The sequence below is a fragment of the Simochromis diagramma genome, unplaced genomic scaffold, assembly GCF_900408965.1.
Source record: "Simochromis diagramma unplaced genomic scaffold, fSimDia1.1 OVJJ01000474.1, whole genome shotgun sequence".
In the NCBI taxonomy this organism is placed as follows: domain Eukaryota; kingdom Metazoa; phylum Chordata; class Actinopteri; order Cichliformes; family Cichlidae; genus Simochromis; species Simochromis diagramma.
The window spans coordinates 306014-327228 of record NW_024387298.1 but is presented as its reverse complement, the minus strand read 5'-3'; the positions used below and the strand labels follow the sequence as shown (position 1 = coordinate 327228).

The window sequence follows — 21215 nt, the reverse complement described above, 5'->3', positions numbered from 1 at the left end:
TTAATGCTTAATCCGAAAAATACGGTGGGAGTCAGTTTTAACTTAATAGAAATTCCTTTGTTCAGTTCAATTCTAGTTTTAGTTCTGTAGTACCAAATCATAATAAGAACTTTATATTGTAATGTAAAGAGGCTACAGTAATTGTGGATGACGTTTAGCAGAGGTCAGCAGTTTTGGATCTGTGTTACACTCGCCCTCTCAACACCTCTGTCCGTCCTCTTGATCTCAGCTCGAGCTCACGCCCTAACCTTTCGTTCCTTGTGTCTCACTTAGTCCTTCCTATTGTCGTTGTTCTTTTAGCTCCAGTTGCTCAGCTTCACTCTCTCAGCCTTTGTCCACTGTATTATTCACACTCAGCTGTCTCCCTATCTTTCTGTCCCTCTCTGCCCCTCCAGCAGAGAAGAAAACATTACGCAGCATCAGCCAGCAGCAAAGTGGGTTCTGATATAGGCCATCTGTATCAAGGAGCTATGAAGTTCCCTGTGATAAGCTAGAAGGGTGTGACTGTTCCTACTGCTGCAGGAACACTGCTGCTGCAAAAAGGAAGTGCCAGACAATCCTTCAGAATAGGACAAGTGACAGAAATGTCAGAATAAGAGTGCCTGTGCTTTCCTAAAGCTAGGACATGGGCTAACATACACAACCATAACCAGTCCATCCCATATACACATGCTTTAATGTAAAAGAGGAATTTTCATTTTCATCTAAGGTAATCTAATCAAAGCTAATCTAGTAAAATTGATTGTTAACACACAGCTGGATTCTTCAGCAGGTCTGTTCAGATAAAAGTGCACTGGATGCACCGTCTCACTCTTCTTCTGCAGGAAATGAAATGATTGATTGCTGCCTACTTCAGTCAGTTCAAAAACATCAGGGAGAGAAAGAAAAATATAAAGAAATTAGTTTGTAAATGGCAGAAAATACCAAGTTAATATGTTTATTATACACCTCTAATGTGGCAACTTGGCATTTAATTTAATGCAAATTAAAATGAAAAAGAAGCGAGTTCAGGTCTGTGCTGCAGGAGCACGGACTGTGTGCTGATCTGTGTTGTGTTACGACTGGCTCAGATAGTTTATTAGCAGCACAGTGGACAAAGGCAAAGCGCTCCAAAGTACAAATTACCAAAATGATTGTATAAATAAATAATTTCATAAATTTTCTGTGCATTGCCAGTTTAACCTCCTAGGACCTGGATACATCACATTTTGGGTTATTTAGACCAAAATACTCAATTTTGCTCTACAAGGGCCTGATATCCACTCGTGAGGACATTATGCTGCTACTGTTCTATTGAAATTTTAAACGAATATCCTCATATGTGGCTCTCATTTTTCTTAGAAACAAAAATAAGGTAAAAAAAAAAGTAGTGCAAACTTGATTCCAGCTTTGTCACATTTACCCTTCGATCTTTTCAGGCTGCTCTAAAAGTCAGTGTGTGTTTGCTTTCATGACAAGCTGGGTCTTCATTTTCCCAACAGCCAGGCTGTTTAGATGCTGCTGGCTTTGAACACACAGCAGATCACTGATGATCAGGAGTTGCACAATATTAATACTCTGGAAAACAGAGAAATAAGCACACGTGTGTTCAGACAACATGTGAATACTGTCTGAATGCTAATCTCACACCTCTGTGGCCCTGAATGAAACTGTAGCTCCTTGACTGGTTGCACAGTCATAACAAGAAAGCTGTTAAAGAAACACAGCTGACTATCAGCTTTCTTCTAGAAAACCTTGAGATTCTGAGGGACGGTCTGGGGCATCACCACCCCTGCATTTTTTCACCGACTGCAAGTGCCACTGGTAACGCCTCCAGGCATTATGAAAGGACTCTTGAGCTTGTTGGTGGGCCTTGAAGAGTAGCAGGTGTCTATTAGACATCATGAGAGTGCTAACAGCATTGTGCCTTCATAATGCAGCGAGCCCAGAGGAGCAGGCAGTCCTCTGTGATGGGGGACTCTTGATTGCCTAGCAGCAGTAGCTAAGCAAAGCACTTAGAGACCTGCAGCCTCTCAAGAGAGGTTAGCATTCTTAGCTGTTGATTGCTATGGTGAACCCACCTCCAGCTGTAAGAGGACATAAGGCACACACACACACACACACACACACACAACGAATGCTGTCAACTGCTGCCTACACAACAACAAACTGCATTAGGTTTTAGAGCTGATGGAGAGCTTTTGTTTTAACACAGATGAAGAAGATAACGACACAAACTTTCACTCGTTTTCACAGCGTAAGTGTATAAAAGGAGAGAAGGTGCAGCAGGATTATTGTAAACTCTTCACCACCTTCACTGGGACACTGAGTTAGATCACAAAAACACAAATCATGATCAACTTGTGCATCACATTCTCTTATAAGTATGGCTGTGTGGGATACTGCCTGTATTGTATGATTCATGACACGCCAGAATGTGACAGTGCAGCATTGCTTGTGTGCCTCATTAGCCACCCAATGTGCTGTGCACGGCTCCTCTGAATGCACTTATACGCACACAATAAAGGGCGAAAGATCAGCTACGTCAGTGGGAATATTTCCAGTGGCCCATGCTCGAGCTAATGTGGGATAATGCAAAGTAATGTGTGTGTTTGTTTGTGAAAGTGGAAAATAAATGGTTATAATATTCATGCATGGTAGAAAACAGCAGCCAGTTACTAAAAGGAGCCGAAGAATAAAATGTAATCAAATTTAGGAACTCATTTAAAAGCCCAGAGCCACGGCTGACGTTCACAGAGCTACTGGGCTAAAAAACAACCAGTGTGAACGAGGTGTTGGTTCAGCGGTGATCTGATGGCAGGTGACTCAAACCTGTCCTGAACGAGTGGATGGGTTTACTGATGATGATAATCACAGTTTTTTATGATTTCCCTGTGATGTGATTAGACCGAGCTGCTCTGCCTGGTGTTAAATGCCAGCTTTTGGAGTCTGTTTCACTTTCCTGGTCACATCCGATTTAAACGTGTCTGTAAGAAAAAAACAGTGTTATTAGAAATTACACTCTGTGTGCTTTTTAAAGAACATAACAAGCACCTGAATGTTTCACTCTCGGCTCCCAGTAAGCGTTTGTGAGTTGTGTTTGAGACGGGGTACAGCGACGCCTTATACTTTACATGCAGATGTAATCTGCTCTTTCTCACACATGTCCTTATATTTATAGCCACATAAACAGACTGTACAGATACATGTAAATAAGCACGGTGGCTCTGTGATTCGTGCTGTTGCCTCTAAGTACGAATCAGCAGCAAGCACTGAGATTATGAGGCACCTTCCTTCCTTCCTTCCTTCTTTCCTTCCTTCCTTGCTGAATGAATCCAGGAAAGACACTGCACCTCAGAGATGTGTGTTTCTGTGTGTGTCTGCACATTTGCAAGATTCATACAGAATAAAACTGCTTTGTACAGTGGTTGTGGTTATCTTAAAACATGTGGACAGGCATTTCTGTATTACAACCCAATACTCATCATACACTATTTCTTTTTTCGTTACAAATTTCCTGCTTCACAGTTGAATAAAAATAACGATTTTCCTCAGACAGAGTGGAAAAGGAGCAATTAGTATTCCAAAAAAGTCTCGGTCCATTCTCCAAGGAAGCCTCTCTGCTGTCCTATTGTTGTTCTGCTGTGGTTATTTCAGTGTTTTGATGTCTGTACGACTGTTCACCCGTCTCTCCCTGCCTTTGCCCGCTCTTTCTTTCAGCTCTAATGTTTTTCTGTCCAGGTTTTATGTAGATCTTTTCAGGCCACCGGGTGCAGTCATCTGAAAGAATGTGGAGGTGTAAAGCAGCTGTTCTTGCACTTCTATTATTCTCAGTCTGATTCTTGCCACTCCAGGCTAATCTGAATATGCATGTCTACAGTATGTAAATTCTTCTGTCTGCCCCTTGCTGTGTGTGTGTGTGTGTGTGTGTGTGTCTAAATGTATGCACAGACAGTAATAGTGTTGCTGTCCCTCTTTTACACAGACACACAGACACAAACTACCTTATTATTAATAATAATAATGATAAATCCTTTATTTAAACACGTAGTGTCATTGAAATCCAGAAACTTTTCTTAGGAGGGACCTTTGTACAAAAGAAATTGAGAGGTGGCCTCATCATTAAACGACACATCACAAATCACAAATTAAGAGAAACCTTTGCCAGAGTAGGAGGAGTCAAACAAATACAACTCTTTAAATGTTCAGGTCCAATCAGTACTTTTAGCTTCAGTTTGTTTTTGTAGCTCGACCCATTTATAGACAGCAAAGTATTTACATCCAGGTTTTCCAAGTTCAGTGTGAGCAGAGGTTACAGCTATCTCAGAGTTGTTTTTATGTTTTAATCCCTTTAATATTAGATGAAGAACTTAACTTGTGTCATAGGAACCACCTGAAAACTAGCAGAAGACTGCCTCCGCATTGCTGTGGCAAAACTTCAGCCTTAAGCGCCTAGCATGGACTCACCTAATACAGCGCTCATTTTATCAGGAGTGATGGACGCTGAGAGCAATGTCAGAGACAGTAATGAGGGAACAGGCAGAGTGGGACCACTCTTATGGCTTTATTACTTCATTTGGCTTCATGGCACCAGTTCATCAGCACCTGCCAATCAAATCCTGCCGTGGAGTGCGAGCCCCGGTATCTGTTAAATGGGTTTCATTCTCCTCAAAGGTGCAAATGCGCTAATAGCATAGCTATCACAGTAGCATTGCTTCATCGTCTGAATGCAGAGAGGTAACAGCACCGGCCAACAAAAGCTAACAGAATCACATGATATTAAACAAAAGAGACAATTTTCAGCATACAAATATGGCGTGTTGCATGTGCTGCTACGTGTGCAGACACACTCTGTGTGAGTGTCCTGACCGGACTGTGTGTTTAAATGGAAAGCACCAAGTGTTTGAAAGCTTGCAGCAGAGATGATAACAGACAGTGACGATACTCGGTGATTCCCTCCTGACTGAGGCTCATCCTGTAATTTCACTGTGTGTGTCTGTTTGTGTGTGTGGGAGCCTGGAGATGTATTTATGTTTCTATCTCAATATGAGAAACACAGGGAGGCACTTATCAAACGCGTTTCCTCTTCTGCTATGATAATGATGCCACGGCTTTGGGTACCTGCCAGGAAAGACTACTGATCAGATACCAGTGTTCGGTTTATGGAAGTGAGAATGGTTAAAAGAGTACACCCACTGTGCAAGGTGACGTCGGAGTGACGTCTTTCATACGTCATTTTTGGACGTATAACTTTGGTCCACTGAAGGGGCCGTATCGGTCACTTTACTTTCTCCGGTATTATTTTACATTTTAACGGGGATGTGAATGTTTTTAATATTTCAAGACATTTTATTTAATCTTAGTTTTAATCTGGTTACAAATAAACAAGTTGATTAACTGAAATAAATAAACCAAAATTTCAGTTTAAAAAATGACCTGGTGCAAAGTTCAAATGTTGAACCTCATATTGAACCAGGACCTAGTTTGGACGTCCAGAACTGGTGGTGGACTGATGAACCCAGTACAAACTGGAGCTGCACGTCCAGCGTTTAGTGGGTGAATTTACTGAACTGGTATTCATTAGTAATTAATTTGGGGACAAGAAAAAAGTGCACGATAAAAAGAATTATTTGTCATTCACTTCTTTTTTTCTTTTTTACATTCGTCTCATTTTAACTCAGTGTGAGTCACAAAGTCTTTACTGCTGTCTCTCACACACGGCAGGTAAAGTAAGCTGATGATACGTGTTCCCGATGTCAAATTGTTGCACTGAATATAAAGTGGGAGTATTATCTTCCTCCATCCTGCTGGTAACTGGTTCATGTTGCTGACTAGGGATGGGTATCGTTTAGGTTTTATCCTATACCGGTGCCAAACCGGTACTTTTGAAACGGTGCCGGTGCTTAAACGGTGCTCAAACCGGTGCTTAAAGAATGGAGAACACAAAATTGGTCCAAAAACCTCTCATGTTCAGCTGTTTTTTGTAAAAAGATAACAATGTTAGCCTTTTCTGCAGCTATGGGGCATATATGGCATCACTCTTGGCTGGAAGCAGAGCTTAAACAATGGAAAAAACACAAACTTTGTCCAAAAACCTCTCATGTTTAGCTGTTTTCCACTTTTTCTTTGGTCATTTTAGCCTTTTTGGCCAGGGTGAAGGGAGCATCTGCCATCAAACAAGAAGACAGCCGCATGTAGCTATGATGATGTTTGCTAGTTCACCTTACATGCATTAATGTAATAACGTGGTTAGCCTACTCAACGTGAATTACACACGAACAACATTAAGCTACTCACGCAGAGAAGAACGGCTGCTGCTGCATCATCATCCTCATCATTTCTGCTACACTGGCAGGGCTAGGGGCCAGGACTCTCCTCTTCGGGTTTTTGGGGATGTTGCTCCGGGTCCGATAACAGGCACCACACCCGCAGTAGATGTTCAAGGTTCAAGGTTCTTTATTTGTCACATGCATAGTTATACAAGTATAACACACAGTGAAATGTAGCCTGACACGCTCCTCGACATGTGCAAAAATGGGGGGGGGGGGGGGGGGGGGGGGTGTAGAGGAAGAACATTATATATATATATATATATATATATATACATTGGGCGAATGTGCAGTAGTAGCAGCAAGCAGGTGAATTCTGTACATTAATATGAATAGATATCTGACTATTTTACAGGATAGACAATATAAACATATTTAAAATTAAAGGAATTTGAAATGTACATTGTGCCTTGGTTTAGTGTCTGGAAGAGAGTCCTGTCTCAGTCAATTATAGATGATGTGAGAGGGCGGGTGTGTGTGTTTAGGGCACGGATGGCTTGGGGATAGAAGCTCCTCTTGAGTCTCTCTGTCCTTGCCCGGATGATGCGGAACCTTCTACCAGATTGCAGAAGTTGGAACAGTTTGTTGCCAGGATGGGACGGGTCCTTCAGTATCTGCGCTGCTCTAGTCCGGCATCTCCTGGTGTAGGTGTCCTGAAGCGGGGGGAGAGCAATCCTGCAGCAGTGTTCTGCTGTACGGATCACTCTCTGGAGAGCTTTTTGGTGATGTGCACGGTGTGAGGTCTCGCAGCAAGCTATCAAATACAGCGCATTTCTCGGCTTTTAGAAAAAAGGCTATGCGTCGGCAGGTGTTTCATCAGATTTGAGGTGTTACCTCCTTTGACAGTATCACAGTATCAGCTTAAAGCACTTGTTGCAGGCTGCTGAGTTTGCATCTTTTGCTGTGAAGTACAGCCAGACTGTTGACCGCTTTGCCTTGGGCGTTTTTAATCTGTAGCTCTGCTCTAAAAGAACGGACGTACCTGGACCCGCCTACTATCCTCGGTAATGTAAAATGATTGGCTAGAATCTAAAGTGTATCACAGCTCAGGAAAAAAAAGCACCGAAATAAAGCAATCTGCAAACCTCATTTTTAAATCAGCCCCGACAGCGTTCGTTTCATGGCGGCTTTTCAAACTGATTCCACTTAAGAAAATACTGTAGGTGTTTAAAGAAAGTACCTTCTGTCCTCAGTCTGTACGCTGAGTGTTGGGAGCCATTGTTGAAGTTTCATCTCCATTACAGACTGTATGTGACACAATGATGTGTTTGACATGATAATTGAGATGTCAAAGACCTGATGTTTCAGAGCTGTTTAAAAAAGAATTCGTCTGATTTCTTTATATTTTCCTCTTTGACTTTTCCATTTTTTGGACAACAAACACAGTGAATCATGTAGCAAAACATTTTCTCATGTACATTATAGACTAATAGCAGGTGTGTACAGGGCATGGAATTAATTTGAAACTCTAAATAACTTTAGAGAAAAGAGAAACTAAGATAATGCAAAAGATTGATTCAAGAGAAAACACCAACAAATCCGTTTGAAGTCTTAATTATTAAAACGTCACTTCCTCACTAACTCGAGGATTTTATTATTTATGTCCAAGTAAAACATGGAAGAGCAATTCTACAGAAATCATTTGCTAAAACTTCTGTTGAGCACAGGAGAAAACTTGCTCACACAATATGAATCAGACGAGCTGCATCTTCAGCGGATTGTAGAAAATGTTCGGTTGCTCAGTTCAAAGGCGCCATGCTTGTTTTGTTCCTCCTTTAGTTGTAAATTACCTTATTATTTTTGTGCAAATGGTTCTTGCTGTATTTAAATTAAGTGAAATAACCCAAAAAATTATAAATAAAAGCAGTGATGAATATTGTTACGGCAGTCTGGCAACGAAGAAGCGGCGAGCAGGTCCAGCGGGCTGCGGCGTGGATGTTAGCTGGACAGTCAGCTAGCTTGAACAGCAGAGCTTTAGCGGTGCGATGCCATAATAATGGCTGTTACAATATGTAGCAGTGAGTCTTAGACACATAAAACTGACACGTGTTTTAATGGAGCAGTTTAGTTGTATTCTTCTCCAGCGTCACCTCGTGCCATCAGTAATAGTCTCAAATCAAAATAGAGAAATCCACTTATCTTTCTTTTCATGAAAAGATGCTCTGTGAGTTTTTATCTCTTCCAGCATGAATGTCACGCTGGGCAGCTACAGATTTATTTCACTAACATCAGCAGAAATCTGAAGGTAAAACAGCATCAAGTCATAATATTTGACTGGTTATTTTTACTCTTTTCAAATGTATCCAATTATAAAAACAGTTACCTGTAACAGTTTGTGTGGTGATGTATTTCTGCACACATTACATGTGTGTATTACCAGATGCATTAGTGACATCATTTCTTAGATTACAGCTCTACATCTAAGAATTTTAGCTTTTCATTTCCCAAATGAATGAATGAAATGAATGAAATGCCCAGTGTCCTGCCAGGCTGGCAATACAGTGGAGAGACACTGAAAAATAAATTGGGAAAACCGAAATTCCACATCAAACATTCACTGTTTTACAACAGACAGTCACTTACACCATCAACTGTTGTCTGTAGAAAGTTTTGCATTACTGAGCAGTTGTCGACCTGATTAGTAGTTATGACTTGTTTAGAAAGTCCTGCATATAGGATGCATAATTTCAACGTTGCTTGGTGCAGTTATATTGTTACAAAAAGTCTTAAAAACGTTGATTTTCTTCCTTGACATGGTACATGGACATGTTTTTGAGGCAGAGCTGTCTCTTAGCTGTCTGTTGATTTTGAGCTTGCAGATGTCGATGTGATGAATTTTTTATCCATGTGGAATAAAACAGACAGAAAAATGAGGCCCAGTTCAAAGAGGCCTTTGAACAACCAGGTTTGGAGTTCAAAGATTCCAGCACTGCTCGCTCTGAACTTTCAGGGAAGCTGTATGCAGTTTTCCTTCGATTTATTTGTTTTATTTGTCAGCACTAGAGCTTTTTATTGGAATAACTATATTTTGGTATTTAGAATTTCATATCTTGCTATCTTTTAGGGTACACTGTAAGTTTCGGTTCCAGTCCTAGTTTTCTCCAGATGTGCTTCTCAGAGGTTCTTGGATCCATGTGATGTATCTCAGTGTTAATTCTGATGTGCTGTGTGGTGTTGATTACAAGCCAACTCTGTTTTTCACTGACCTTTGCTTATTTTCCTCCCAGTGCACATGACAAAAATAAAGACACCTGTATTTTCTATCCCTGTTCCTTGTGTACCTGTTGTCCCGCTGACATCCTCTCGTTATAACTGTAATGTTTTACTTTTTGTTATGTTTGCAGAGTTGATTGATGGTGCTGATGTATTAGTATGAAAGTCTGTTAGGAGGCTGTTTAATAACCCAGCACAAGCAATGACGCTCAGCAACGGTATTATTACGCTTCAGCAGCCTCAATTTCCCATAACGCTGTTGCCAGTGTTTGTGTCCGAACGTGTTTCTATGTGTGTGACTGAGAAAGAGAGTGTAGTGTGTGTGTGTGTGTGTGTGTGTGTGTGTGTGTGTGTGTGTGTGTGTGCGTGTGTGTGTGGTCTACATGAGAGACCAATCACAGACATTTGATTTTCTGCTATAACTCCGGTGTTTACATACATAACATCATCAGCTGACTGTATCACTCCCCCAGCATGGTTGCTATCGAATAAACCTGGCAAACATTAGGCTGTGAAGATGAAGGCACAAACCATGACAGAAATAACTGTTGATGATGATGATGATGATGAAATGACTTCTGCCCTCGCTTAGCCTTTGAATACAGTGCCACTCAGTTTTAATGTTGTTGCAGAGATATATATTTGAGCACTTAAGAGGCAAGAGGAGGACAAGTGGCAACTGCACAGAGCCAGGTTATTGGATAGTATGGCTTTAGCAGTGCTATTAGGGCTTAATGTAGTGCTGGTCAAAGGGGGAGGGAGGGAATGGACGGAGCAGCTGATGGACAGCAAAGAGGTCAGTGGACAGGAGGGGGGGGCTGATGAACACACATACTTTTTAGCTGCACAAAAGTTGAGTTTAAAAAAGAATTTATTGTTGATGTTGCGCTTGGCGAGCTTAGCGAACGCGTGCAGTGGATTTCCATCGCGCTGCACGCTCACATTCATGCATCATTGCAGTCAGTTTGGCTCTTCGTTACAGTGTGTTGCATCCATCTGTTGCTGTAATTAAAATACAGAAGAATATTACACATTGCTAATGTGGTGTCACTGACTGGCTGCCAGTGGAGCAGAGTTGTGCGTGCTGAATGTAGAGCTCGGTGGCAAATTAAAAAACTTGAACTCCCGACCCCGGCTCTGTTATTCTCGGTGGAGATTTTACTGAGAGATTTTCCTTCCACTTGTCTCTTTAGAGGGAAGGGTCACTGCAGAGTGATCCCACTCATACTATGATGCAACAGTTCAACTTTAATGGAAACAGGATGTTGGTGCCCTCGTTCAGATTTGTTCATCTTCAGCATCTCTGCTTTCCTGAGGGGTTTCTGCCTCCCTTTAACACCACTTACGCTAAACTCTGGGATTCTCCACATCGTCACACCTGAGTCTGACTCGTGTATCGGTGAGCTAATGCACTGGTGCCACGTGAAACCCCGATGCTGCTCATTTTACCTGTTGACTTCAGATGAACAGTTAACACTTGCTGCCAGGTGAAACCCTAGCACTGTTCGCCGCTAAGCCTCCGGGCCTCAGCGCAGTGACCAAACATGGCCACCGAGTTTCTAGCCACATGTATTATTCACCAGAGAAAGCTGGGTGTAGCTAAGCCATGGCCCGCAAACCTCTGACTCATATTACGCAGAGGCGAGGGAGGTTCTCCCACTCTGTCTTCAGGTCTTATTTTTATTTATTTATTTTTATTTTTTATCAGAGCTGACAGTGAATTTTTTCAAATAAGATTTCTTCTTTATTAAGACTTCTTTATTACGAGAGGCAGGTGAGGGGGAAGCTGAAGGATCGAAGGTCAGCCGGGGTGACTAATGAAGAAACATAAATACTGTGAGACATTATCTTTGTGTGACCAGTCAAGAATTTGAAGAATTACCTGGTGAACACTAGAGAAACCAAAGGAGGCTTTCTTTTGTTCCCAACCAACTAATTGATTGGCTGCACGGTGGGTAGACGGGGGCGCTCTATCTGCAATCATTTCCAGGCAAAATGCTTCATAAACAGATGTAAAAATCTTATATTTGCAGCATATTAAATCATTTTTACCTTCTTATAGTGAATGAAATCATAAGATTGTGGGTCATTTTTCCGTAGGTTATTAGGCATGTTGGCAGATGCTGCTGTTTACATTCAAAGCTTCAAATGTTCGTGTACTAATTTCCACGACGTGGGCATTTCCACAACGCGTCTTCTCCTCAGTTCTTACAGGAAGGATGAGTCCCGGCTACACTGGGCTGAAAACGGGGGAAGTGAATAACTTCAGGATCAGGAGCATTTATCTGAGCAGACGTCACCAGGGTTACAGGCCACGTCGGGTGGAAAGGTGTCAGTGTTTCGTGTGATTTTTTTGTGGTTTATACAGTCGAGCCACACCTACAGATTCCTGGGTTAAGAAACGCAAACCCACAAAGGGTCACAGACTGGCGCACTCGTAGTGTCCTGCCCAAAGCAGTTAACCTGTGAGAGACACAGAAATCCTGCTATTCCTGCCCCATTACTCAGGATATTTAAAATATCATAGTCAAAATCTGAAGTGTATTGACTGCTAGCACTTAATATGCCACACTGAAGTTTCCAAATCTTCCCAAACTTTTGAACACACCCGAGGAGCTTCAGGTTTTTCGAGCTGAATATGGTGGTTCTGCCTTTTGGAGCTGCTGCTTCTTTCTTTCACCTGCATTTAAGGCACAGCTCCTTTAATATTTTTATTTACTGTATGAGTGCTGGGTTAAAGAAACTATGGGGTGTCAGTGAAAAGCATCACATTTAATTTGTGATTGCTGTGACTCAGGAGGTCGGGCACGTCATCTCCTAAAGGACTGGAAACAGAAGGTTGGTGGTTTGATCCCTGGCTTCTCCAGTCTGCCTGCCAGCGTGTCTCTGGGTGAACTAGACAGGAAAGCATTCAGATGTAGAAACGTACTCGTGTGAATGAGACAAGCTTTGAGTGCCGTTTAAAGGAAACTGTTAGAGAAACCTCTAAAACACTTTTGTGGTCCTTTGAAAATGTATTTCAGAAAGCAGCATGATTATGGGAAGGTCCGAATCAAAGCTTAATCAGAACCATTTCATCTGGTATGTGATGGAATCAGGACAACTGGTCAGGTGGTTCTTTGAATCAGAAAGAACCACTATAGACCTGATTTATGAACGTGAAGACATTATATCTTTACTGACTTTGCGTCACATTAAGTCATTCTTTTTTACTGGTTTAGTTTTAACAAGCTAAGCTCAAAATATATTTGAAAACCATATTTCAGTGTAAACATTTGACAGTGCTCCTTATGTGACTGGCAGCTGACCAACTGTGATATAATATAACATCACTGAAACTGGGTTATTGCAAAACCTCGACCATTTCACTTTCAAACCTTTTCTGGTCAGTGTTGTCTGTGACTGTCCTGCACGCTTCCTGAGTCCTGTTGAAGAACACATGAGAGAAAAGGTAGAGTTGGAAAAAGCTAACAGCTGTTCAAGTCTTGTCTTCCCCCTGTACATGTCAAAGGGAGAGAAAAGGAGAGAAACAGAGGCGGAGCCAGACATTTGAAACACCCGGGGCTTAGCCCTAAAGGGTAGTATGCATGTGGGATTTTTTTTTTTTTTTATTTTGGGGGGGGGGGTTAGAAATGACTGAAAGATTAATTGGCTCTGTTTTGAGTTTTGTTCAAAAAAGAATGACTTCATATAGGGAAAAATATATATCACATGTGCAGGACACCTTAAACTAGTTTTTTAATTAAGCAGCAAGGCAGAACAAAGTCGGGGCTGCATCAAGACACAGGGACTAAACCCCAATTCAACCAGACCCAGAACTGATCCAGAATTAAAACAGGACTACAACAGTTCAAAATCAGGACTACTGAGGACTTAACCAAGACAGAACCAGAATCAGAACTAGATGATAGTAGCACTAAAAATCATCATAGACCTGCACTACACTTATTTTTTAATTCTACCAAAGTCCACTATTTAGATTGAGAAAAGTTTATATAATTATTTATCCTTGTTGTGCAAACAAGCTGCAGAACTTAATAAATGTAGAATTTGAAAAATAACAAACCTAAAAAGAAACACTAGGTACAAGATACACGAGTACCTATGATACGGTGATACTTTTGGTAAACGACCATTTGACTAACATGTGTGTCTCACCTGCTCTTGTTCATCTCTGTTCTGTCCTCATTCTCCATCTCCCTCTCTCTCCCTCTCTGTGCTGACAATCATCAAATATACAGATATTTACAAACTCTTCAGATAAAAACACTTTTTTAATTGTAACATCAAATCAGACTAAATGTTTATTTTTTTAGATTGATAAATATAAAAAACATATTTGTTAACTTTAAGAGTAAAGAGAGAAACTATCTGTATTTCTTAATTGTAAATGGCACCAAATTGTATTCAAACTTGAGCCACACTTATGGAGCTCCACAGTTCTTTTCCTGGTGTTTTGGTTGACATCTCTTGATGTTCCCATGTCACAGAAACAGGCTCTGTGTTTTGCCTTATATGCATCCACAGCTGTGCCACCAGTTTACTCACATGGACTCTACTAACCTATCAGAAGCTTCTTCAGCTCAGAATGGAATCGTCTGGAGTTTCTTATTAATTAACAATAAACTTAGTGTACATGTACTCCTAAATTTGATGAAAGTGATAAAAAACAGAAAGCTCTGTCTCTTTATTCTGACATTTAACTAATTCAAAATATATTTCAATATTTATCTAAAACAAAAGTTTACTCTAAATTGATGTTGTACAGTAAAAATGTTTTATGTTTTCTCCCTAAAGTGTAAATATCTGGTTACAAATGTGAATATCCTGCTGTGTACTGAAATCCCTCTTGGGCTACGTCCACACGTACACGTGTATTTTTGAAAATGGAGATTTTCCGTTTTAAAAAATAATCTCGTCCACACGTAAAGGCAGAAATGAAGGAAAACGCTGCTAGGAACATGCCAAAGCATGGTGGCGCTAGATTCCTAACCGTGCAGAAATGTTGGCCAATCAGAAGTCTAGAAGCCTTGGCGGGAAAAAGTAAACAAAGCTGGGGCTTAGAAGCAGAACCGAGTCATATGTGTGGACATAGCCTTGTTTTGCATAGAAATATACTGAACAACATACAAAGCATAATATATAAAATAACATTTACCTGAGTTTTTTTCTTTGAAAGAAGCCTCTAATGTCCATTCTTATATTTCAGTACATAACTGAAACCGATTTAGTCGGGGAGGGTAAGAACTGAAAATATGAAATAAACACACGTAAGCTAAGACTCTCCAAAAAAAAAAATAGCATTTGTTCAGCTTTTCATTTCGCCTTTTGTTGATTCACTTGAAGAGCAAGTAACGTAATATTGGTCAAGTGATCAGTTTGATATCAATCTTTCGTGATGCACCGTCATATTTACATTATTTGTACGGTACGAATGATTTGCTTTGGTACCTGGTCCAACTTAAGCTCTCCTTAGTATGGCTGGCTCCGTTTCTCCAACAGCGCACTCACGGGCAGCAGCTGCCCCGCCCCCTCACTCAGTCGCTTAGTGCCTGAGCTCGGATCATACCAATATCAGGGGGGATTCACGCACAGTCGTAAATTCCCACAGTGTGCACTATGTGCTTCGAATATTGTGTGTACTTTTGGTTTTATACAGTTGTCAGCCAGGCATCTAACTATGAAAAAATTACACTCCAAAAGACCCCGGGCTTCTGACAAAACAACCCGGGCCAAAGCCCAGTAAGCCACCCCCACGCTCCGCCCCTGGAGAGAAATATGACCTAAGATATCTTCTAATCTTTAAAGAGAGAACATCGAAGGGAGAAAGAAGGGACGGAGAAGCAAAGAAAATGGAAAAAGGAGGGTTAGACGCTAAACTGTGAGTACCACCTGAGGGAGTCAGAAGAAGGCAGCAGGAGAGCATCGATAACAGGACAAAAAGAGCAAATCCATTAAGCAGGAACCCCGTCCCCCTCCTCCTAAGCTGCAGAGTCACTTTTAAGCTTCTCCCCATAATACCACAATATTATAAATGCATCTCAAACTGTATGATGTGTGAATTATTAGAATCCAAGACATTTGTGGCCTAAATTAGTAAATTAGTAAATTAGCGTGGAGGTTAGCACTGTGGCCACACCCACAATCATTTGGGCGAGGCCTCTCTGTGTGGACTTCTCCCTGTGGCTGGTCCTCCCTGGGTCCTTCCTCTCACAGTGCAAAGACATGCAGGTTAATCGGTGGTCCATTAGTGTGAATGGTTTTCTGTCTCTCTGCGTTAGCCCTGTGGCTTGTTCGGAGTATACTTTGCCTATGGCAGCTGGGAAAGGCTCCAGTCCCCCCAAGACCTGGAATTGGATAAGCGGAAGAAAATGGATGGCAGAATATTTCATTTTCTGGCATTGCAGCCATTGTCTAGTTCTTTATGCCAGGCTCAAATACTGCTGAATATATCCCGATGTAACTGTACTGTGGGGATCATGAACAGCCATTCATTGCTACAGAAAATGAATCCCATTATTTCTGGTTTTGTCCCAAAGCGTCTCATACAATTTGTACATTTATACATGTTACATTACTGTTTAGTGCTAATATGCATTGAACCTAAATAAAGGTGATTACTGTGGTAAACACGATCCCTGTATGTAGGTGTCGATGGGGTATAAATGAAAATAGACACCCAACGTTGGCGTCACTGAGCCTTGAGTCTTTTAAAGCTCTGGATCTTCCAGCATATATTGACCTGCTTGAATATTTGATGGCCTTGCATGGACAGTTAATTGGGTTGACATTTGATTATTCTGAAGGCCGTAGCAAATGATTCACATCACTTCCATAACTGAGTGAGCCACAGGGTGATGCCCCCACCCGCTGAATGGAATTTTAAGGATAGAAAGGTTTCACAAAAGGATGAAGGCGATCAGTAACACTGATTCATTTGTAGCAGCTCTTCCTTCTTAGGAGACAAACCAAAAGCAACAAGGACAGCAGAACCATCGTGTCTGTGTGCGGCAGGCAGGAAGCTAGGACACAAACTTAAACTCAAAAACCTCAGCTTTATGAGACAAAACAGGAACTGGAATACAAAAACACTAGAAGTCATATACAAAGAAATCAAAGAATAACAACAATAATACACAAAACACTGGGTCACCGACCCAGGACTGTGACAGGAACTTTAAAAATGAAGGCCGATTAAGTCCTGATGAACTTAAAAGTTGAAGCTTATCAGAACATGTCAAGTGTACGTTTCGACTAAAATAAAAGTCAAATGTTTAATCATTAAAATCACAGATATTTAGAATGTCGAGTTTTCAGTCATGTAGGGACGAGTACCACAGCAAACTCAATGTCTTCTTTAATTAATCAACATCCAGGAAACTTCCACAGAGTCACTTTGAGTGACTTTCACAGGTCGGTAATGAAGTGGGTCGTTGTCGTGGGTTACTGTAACCAGGGCCGCTGCATCATCTCACACCTGGCTCAGACTCGTCCTCTCAAACTAATCCACTAACTTACAGAATGACAAATCATCTCTTCAGCTCATCATCTTCATCAGAAGGTTGGTTTATGCTAACGGTGACCCAGAAGATTCAGCAAATCGTCACAATACTTTGATGTCTTCAGCAACTGTTGGTGTGTTATGATTGAAAGCTGTTCATTACTTTGGTTACAACTCTGTGTGTTTGCAGTTGTTTTGAGAATAAACTGCATATTGGTGAAAACAGCTGGTGTGGTTCCAGACAGTAGTCTGAGTAGGCTGAGATGGTTTGGACGTGCAGAGGAGGGACGGTGGGCAAAAGATGTTGAACACCGAGCTGAGAGGCAGGAGGAAGGGAAGCAAAATATTCTGAAAAAGTGGGGTCATGTTTGAGGTTGATGATAAATCTCTGACCGCTGTCAACGTTTCAAACCTCCGCCAAAGGTTTTGCTGACTCACCTGCACCGGGAGATAATATTCAAAATAGTTAATGAGCCGAAGTAACTCAAATGGAAGCACATTAGATGAACTTAAGCCAGGACTGTTTTTAAAACATGGAGTTTACATGACATCATTTATTTAAGTGCTTTGAGCGTCTGGGCTTAGACTGTGGGGTCAAGTGTGTTCGCCTCATTCCTGTAACTGCGAGTCCCGCTATGTCGAAGCCACGCTCACAGAGCAGCGTGACTGTCGAGCTGGCGTTTAAATCCCTCTGCTACTCTCACTGTACGCTGCCAACAGCACAAGCAACAATGAATACATTAAGAGTGAAAGGACCACATTAGACCCATAACTGTCTTTGATCCATTGCTAATGATGGAGCTTAAATGACTGTCAGCTGGCACACGACATGGAGTGAGATTTGGAGACATTCATTGTCTGCTGCTCTGTTTATTTGCTCTGCCAGCAAAATGAGAAATGGACCGATGGCCTTATGTATCGATCGGCATCTCACAGCTTTGATGCACAACAAAGACCCACTGACGTATATAACATTAGCCCTTATGCTTACCCACCGTGTCCTCCCGAGAGCTGTGTCATAACCCCGTGATGAATGAAGCTGTGCAGACTCTCTGATGCATCTCCGCTGTGGGCCAGAAGCAGCTGGCACAGGTCCGTGTGCTCAATAGAAAATGAAAGCAGACAGGCATATCTCCATGGAGTGAAAAAGCCCTCGTGGTTTATTATCAGCAGTAAAGAACTTTTCACTGAAGAGCTTTGCTGAAGTTGATGTGAGGATTCTTGTTATCTGTGGAAGTTAAATGTGCCGAATGCACAACTTCCTGTAAAGGGTTCAGTCCACACAGATTCACACGATGGAACGAAGTCAACACACAAACAAAGAAACGTGTATGACGATGGTGAAAAAAGTATTTGCTGTACAAAATGCAGGTTTCATTTATTAAGGGAAAAACTATCCAAACCTAAAACCTAACGAGAAATGCAAATGTTGCGTTTTGAGGAGAAAGTTATTTTGAGTGAAGAAAAGTTTGATTTGAGTGAACAAAATTCAGTGTTTGCTATTATCCACACACACACACACAATAACTCTCGCTCAGCTCTCTGCTGTGTGCTCACAGACATCTGCAGACCTGCTCTCAGTGTGTCACAACATGTCGTGCACGCTCAGCTCTCTGTACACCGCTATAATGTGCCACAAAACCAACCAATCACAGAATCGCATGCAAAAACTGGCTGTTTTGGGGTCCAATCAGCTCGTTAGCTACTGCATCCTGCAAACACGATCCAAAATGTAGGTAAATCCAGTGGAGAGGTTTGGTTTACACTAGACTGACACCAACAATGGTCTTAAGAAATTATGTATTTTAAAATAAAATAACACACTAACCGAAAATGGGTTTAGCTACACTTTGGACAGTGTTTGCAGAATGCAGTAGCTAACGAGCTTTAATAAATGAAACGATCATTTTGCATTTACTTTGGTTTTCTGCTGCTAATATTTGTTTGAAGAAACGTGTGAAAACGAAAAGAAATCAGGAAATCGTTTTTCACAGCGCTGCATGCTGCTGGTCAGCTGAACAGAGTCATGGTTGCTGTTGTACTGCTGGGTGTTAAAACATCACGAATAATTAGATCTGTTCTTGTCTCCTCACAGCAGCCTGAATCCTCTCAGTGCTGCGGTTTGTGTCCTCTGTTCTAATCACACCTACAGTACCTTGATAAACACACACAGCTGTGTGTGTGTGTGTGTGTGTGTGTGTGCGTGTGTGTGTATTTTCCAGTGCAGCAAACTAAAGCCATGTGGAAGTGTAACATCACTTAATTAGTCAACACATAGACTGTTTCTCTCTCTCTGAAGTGTTTCAGACACACAACTTCAGCCTCTTATTAGGCATTTTTGTCCTACACACACACACACACACACACACACACACACACACACACACACACACACACACACACACACACACACCCTCCTCACTTGGTCTATCTCCCGTTGCTTATTAGCTCGTCTTCATTCAGCTCATGAAACAATTCGAGGCTGTTTTCATTATCAGGTAGTCTCTATGTGATTTTGAGATATTTCATTATGAAACGTTGAAGTCATGTTTATGAACCACTGGATTGCTAAATGAGTGCTAGCCTTATATCTTTCAGTGGTCTGCTTTAGTGTCTGCTCCTCTGTAATCCTCTCTTATCTGTTTTCAGATGGTTTTTTCTGCTTCCTATTTTCTTAAATATATAAAGTTCCTTGAAGTTCTCTTATATTAAATCTGCTAAATGCTTTTTTGTGAACACTGGGGATTAAACACACATTTAAAAAATGACTTTAATTTAAATGAAATGTTTGTTAGGTCACAGTTGAGTGTGAAGACCTCGGTCCACAGATTAAAGGACGGGCAGAACGGGACGTTTCTTACTGCTGCAGTTGTAACGCGTTACTGCCCATCTCTGTTCAGCATACACTCAGATCACTGTTGCAACCCGAGTGATGGAAAGAGGCCAGTTATTGTCTGACTTGTTTGTTTTGCTTCCCACAGGATTGGGTGACTCTTGCGGTCACCAGTAATGACAGGAGTGAGCTGAAACCACACTGTTTACCACACTCGGGTCTTGTTCAGTCTTTTGTAACCAGTTTATTGTGATGTGGGCTTAAATGCTTCTTTCCACGTGAATATAATCGAATGTGTCTTTGTTAACAATCCCTCCCTCTTGTTTTCCTTTCTCTCCCTACATTCACAAACAGAAGCTTTTCTGCATTTCAACTAAATAAGAATTCGTTTGATTAAAATAAAATGTCTTCTTAATGAGGCTCCATTTAGGAAAATAATGCGACTGCTTCTCCATTTTCTTATGTCATTGAGACAAATCGTTTTTCTTCTCCGTCTGTAAAAGATTTGGCCGGACTTTTGGAAAACAGCATCCTCGCTCGCTCTCCCTCCCTCCATGCTTACTCTCCCTCCATCTGTCAGTCACACTCTGTCACCTGGTCACTCCTTAATCTATTTGAAACTTCAACACAAACACACACATGCTCTCACAGGAAATTATACACTCGCTGGCTACGTGTCACTGAGCCTGAGTTGAGAGTAATGATGTTTATTTTGTCTCTCACACTCCACACTGGGAATGAACACACAGTCGCTGCCCTGCTCCCCACGGTAGCTGCCAAACAGCTGAACGTGGTCCTAGAGCAGCAGTTACAGCACCGGGTCTACGGGATGAGTTGGCACTCTGGTGTTGCTTTGCACCTGTAGATACAGGGATATGATAGCGTTTCACTCAGTGCGCCCCACGATTCAGTAGCTTGTAGAGCTGCCTTTAGCTACAATAACTTGAAGTAAGTAAGCAGTGTGGTGCTGTGGCTACACATGAAATATTGGGTTCAAACCTTCCAGGGATGGCTGTGAAAAGTACAGCAGGTTAACTAATGCAAAGGTTGGTTTGGTCTTCGTCTTTGGCAGGATACCGAACCCCAAGTTGCTCCCAGTCCTTGTGTGAATGTAAGTGCTCTCAGCGCTCATGTAGAGCAGAGCAGCTCTCTGTAAGCACCGGTCCATTTACCAGGTTTACTTCGGAGGTCCTCTGAAGTCAACCCTCCAAAGCTGTTTGTCAAAGTGTAAGTTAGGATTTACAGTATGACTGGAAATATTATGCATGCATTTTTTTGACTAGTACGCTCAGTAAGTCTGAAAGGAAATCACATTCAATTTAAAGGTCATGAGCACTAATATGCATAATTTATGGACAGA

At 41.6% G+C, this 21215-nt stretch overlaps 1 long non-coding RNA gene across 1 annotated transcript; it reads left to right on the top strand.

The window, feature by feature from the left end:
• The first annotated feature begins 1273 nt into the window (after positions 1 to 1273).
• Positions 1274 to 20870, top strand: LOC120716544. Its single transcript, XR_005691975.1, has 2 exons — positions 1274 to 3912; positions 19196 to 20870. It is a non-coding gene; the product is annotated as an uncharacterized LOC120716544 (long non-coding RNA).
• The last annotated feature ends 345 nt before the right edge of the window (positions 20871 to 21215 follow it).